This window comes from Apis dorsata, unplaced genomic scaffold, assembly GCF_000469605.1.
Source record: "Apis dorsata unplaced genomic scaffold, Apis dorsata 1.3 scaffold_348, whole genome shotgun sequence".
Lineage (NCBI taxonomy): Eukaryota > Metazoa > Arthropoda > Insecta > Hymenoptera > Apidae > Apis > Apis dorsata.
In genome coordinates, this window is record NW_006263615.1 from 419,456 (window position 1) to 423,376 (window position 3,921).

General features: G+C 43.8%; 1 long non-coding RNA gene across 1 annotated transcript in view; it reads left to right on the top strand.

Annotated features, from left to right (window-relative positions):
• LOC116185961 overlaps positions 1-3,921 on the top strand; it is a 24,185-nt gene that overhangs the window by 6,979 nt on the left and 13,285 nt on the right. The window lies entirely within an intron of this gene.

A 3,921-nucleotide genomic window follows, 5' to 3' on the forward strand; every position in this document is an offset into this window, starting at 1 on the left:
GCTAGTGATGGCCGTTCGATCCTCTCTGTATCGCGAGTTCAAGTAATTTAGCGAGTTCTCTCCACGCTCAAGTAATTTAGCCGAACGTCCACTCGTCGCTTTGAATGTTACTTTAATTGGAAAATTCTTGCCGATCTTGCGAATATTTCTCGGATCTGTTTTTCACCAACCGGCCGTCGTTTCATCCACGTTTCCTCGAATTTTGATTAGCGGTTCTCGAAGCGGAAATGGTACAATTTTTTCCTTTCGTTGCTTTCTTCTTCTTCTTCTTCTTTTCTTTTTTTTTCTTCCACCAACTTTTTGAAATTCGGGAGAAAGAGGAATCGCGATCGATTACTGCACGTGTACGCATATTTCTTCTTCTTCTTCTTCTTCTTCTTCTTCGAGAGAGAGAGAGAGAGAGAGAAAAGGCGAGGATTTGACAGGGACGGTAAAATTTGAAACGTTGACTCTAAACTCGTCGAGGCTGTCGCTACCGAACGTGTATGGAGCGGTGCGCGCCGTGAACGTGCTCGTCGATGGTCGCAGGGATCCGAGAGGCCTTGCATATATTCACACCGAATTAAGTCACCAACACACCGGCCACTCGGCTGGCCACACTCTTTGTGCATCCACGAGCCCTTTCACGCACGCAGTGTCATCCTGAGCGCGCGTTGACCAGCCGGCGGATCGCGCGNGTATGCGCCCTCTGCGATCCTCTGCGTGTGTGGAAGAACGCGGAGCGAAGGGGTGGCATGTTTGAATTTGGATGGTGGTGGTCTGGCTTTGGCTGAGAGAGAGAGAGAGAGAGAGAGAGGGAGAGGGGGGTTGCATGCGTCGCATGGTTTACTTTAAAACGTTCATTGTGGTGTATTTCCTTTCCAGCGGAGATGATATGAGGCTGCTGGGATTTCGATGCTTTCCGCACGCCTAACCACCACCATTTCTGCGTTTCTGCTCTGATATTTATATTCTACGAGCTTGTTCACCTCCTCTGTTTTTGTCGCGTTGTGACATAAAGTGGTCGAAGGGAAAAAAAAAAAAGAAGTCACCGACTTTTTCTCTTTTTTCTTTCTTTTTTCGATTTAACAGGGGGGATATATTTTTCAGAAGATGAAACGTAGAGAGGGAGTTGCTCCCTTTATCTCGTGACGATCCGTTAACGCGAAAAGGCTCGACGCTCTTCTCGACACCCTTTTATTTAAGGGAAGACGAGGAAGAGGGGGTTAGATGCAGCTGGTCTAACCGCGCGCCACGTCGCGCATTCTAAAACGCGTATTAGAAGAGATTACTCGGTTGATTAGCATCACTGTGGCCTCTTCTTCCCCCTCGACGTCTTTCATAGGCCCCCCGTTTTTAGTTTTCACCAGATAAAGATAACATTATGCATTCTTCGAGGACGACTCTCTTATGGACCCATCATCGAGAACCATCGTTCTCTTCCAAAACCGTCGGAATCTCGGCCGAATTTTCGTCGAGCACGCAGTAAATCCTAGGCGTGATTTCCAAAGAGGACCGTGGAGTTTTTCAAAAGGCGAGACTGAATGTCGTAAATCAAAAAAACGAACTTTTCCAAGTTTATTTCTTTACGACGGTCGTGAAAAAATGTTCCAGATTCGTGGAGGACCGAGGCCAAAAAACTGCCCTGTTTTGGTCAAAAATTAGTGCGGACGACGGTCTTACGACGGGCAATGAAACGTCTTTGTGCCAGAAAAAAAAAAAAAAGAAAGAAAGGAAGGAAGGAAGGAAGAAAGAAAGAAAAAAGGAGATAAAAAAAAAAAAAGAGCAATGCTATTAAAATATACGACACCGTTATTAAAAACACGACCACCGTTAGGTGGACCCTTGATCCAGAAAAACACGAAACGGTATCCCACTTTTTGGGTTCTCGTTTCCCATCTTCGCCATTCACCCGCATGCACCAGCGTCGACCTTGTAAAAGCATAAAAATCGACCATAATGGTAGGCGCTGTTAAACCGAAACTGGGTCATTGCCACCTAAGAAAACTTTTCGGCCGTAAAGAGAGTTTAGCTCCCATTAAGCTTTTTCTCCAGACTCTTTCAAGAAGGTATCCTGCTTGTTTATCCCATTATTCCCTTATATACATATATATAACAGCTCCACGTTTTTTTCGGAAGAAGAATATCTTTGGATCCAATCGGAAAAATTCATCAAATTGTTCATCCTCGTTAATAAAATTATCGATATTACTATTCGACGGATCTCTCGATATATATATATATTGTAAACGGTGAAGAATTTAAAATTTTTCCATATTCGTCGCGTGATGAAAGAATTTCAAAGAATCTATCCTTTCTGAAACGTTCGAGATGAAATTAGCTCGATCCTCCACTCGGCTCCTCCATTTCGGAAAAAATATGCGCTACGATGAAAAGGGCAACGTGTACCCGAGTGATTTGCAAGGTAGAGATCGATCGCCAATAACCCTAAAAAACGATAGGGTAAAACAGTCGGTACCTGAATTTCCGGAACGGAGGAAGGGAAAGAAAAAAACGGTAAAAACGAAGGAAGTCGAGTATTTGTACGGAGTGACCCACATGCGCCAAAGGGAGGGGGTAAAAAAACGGTATATACCTCCTGGCTCTTTTTCTTTAAAAAATCATAAAAACGAGAGACCGGGTTAATTCTCTCGCTCCTCCCCTTCCCAAATACCATCGAGTTGACTTTTCTACCGCTAAGCCTTTCGACTGGCAGTAAAGTTGATTCAAGCCTCGAAGGAGCAAGGAGAGAGAGAGAGAGGTTGTCGAGGAAGTAATAAAAAAGAGGGAAAAAGCGCGCGAAGGGAGGGAAGGGACACGGAATACTCCGCAAGGGTTGTATAACCCTTAAAACTCGAGAAGACGGTGGAAGGAAAGAAGGAAGGGGTGTGACGGTCGAAACGACTTGGCATAAATTCATAAAGCACCGCTACGTTATCGTAAAACATTGGCTCGCCAAACCGTTTCTTCTACCTAAAAAAAAAAAAAAAAAAGAAAGAAAAAGGAAAGGACGAAAGAAACGGTAAAAATTTCTTCGAGGCGAAGAAACGGAGAGAGATGACGGAAAAAACGGAACGAAGCGTTCTCCGTTACGCGAAAAAACCATTGTTTTTTCTTTCTCTCTCTCTCTTTCTCTCTGAACAAAGATTGTAAATCTTGCTCTTGCTCACGACTTATGACGAGACTTGTGCGGGATATTTCCAGAAAAAAGCGAACGAATGTATTCCCCTCTCCTCGTATCTCGGTCCGAAAAATATTATATTTTCCAAAAAGTGAAAAATTATTTCGGGCGAAGTGTTTCGTTGGAAGAAGAACGTTGGAGAGAATTTTCTGAACGCGTTCTACAGGAAGGGGTAAAAGGGAGAGGAGAGAAGAGGAGAGGAGAGGGGGTGGGAATACGAAAATGGTGAAAAGGGTCGATGGTTGAACGAGTTGCGCGCCACTTGGCCATATCCAAACAACGAAATCGTAAATTTTCACAAACCCGTTATGCGTGTTCCTTTTACGATGGACCCCTTACCAGGAAGCCTGGTCGCGGAACTGGATAATTTACAGAGACGGATGGTCTTCCTCGTGCTAACCGTGTTGCTAACAAAAGAGTGGACCGAGAGTTTGGTAAGGTTGAACGCTCTTCGATTAACGAAATAACCCTTTATCGGTCTATTATTAGCCCGAAACGCATCCCCTCACTACCACTGTTTCGAGGACCCTTCCTTCCATATCCTTCGTTCGAGCACGTGGCGCTACCTCTCTCTTTGAAATTCCAACAAGAAGGACGAAACGTCACTTGATTATTTCTTTCCTCCGACAAAAGATATTTACTTTTATCTATTTTTCCGAAATTCTCGTCGTGTCGTCGAGACAAATCGTCCAAGAAAAATCGTTTTCAACATCTGTCGTGTTTCTTCTTTTTTTTTTTTTTTTTTTTTTTTTTTTTTAAAA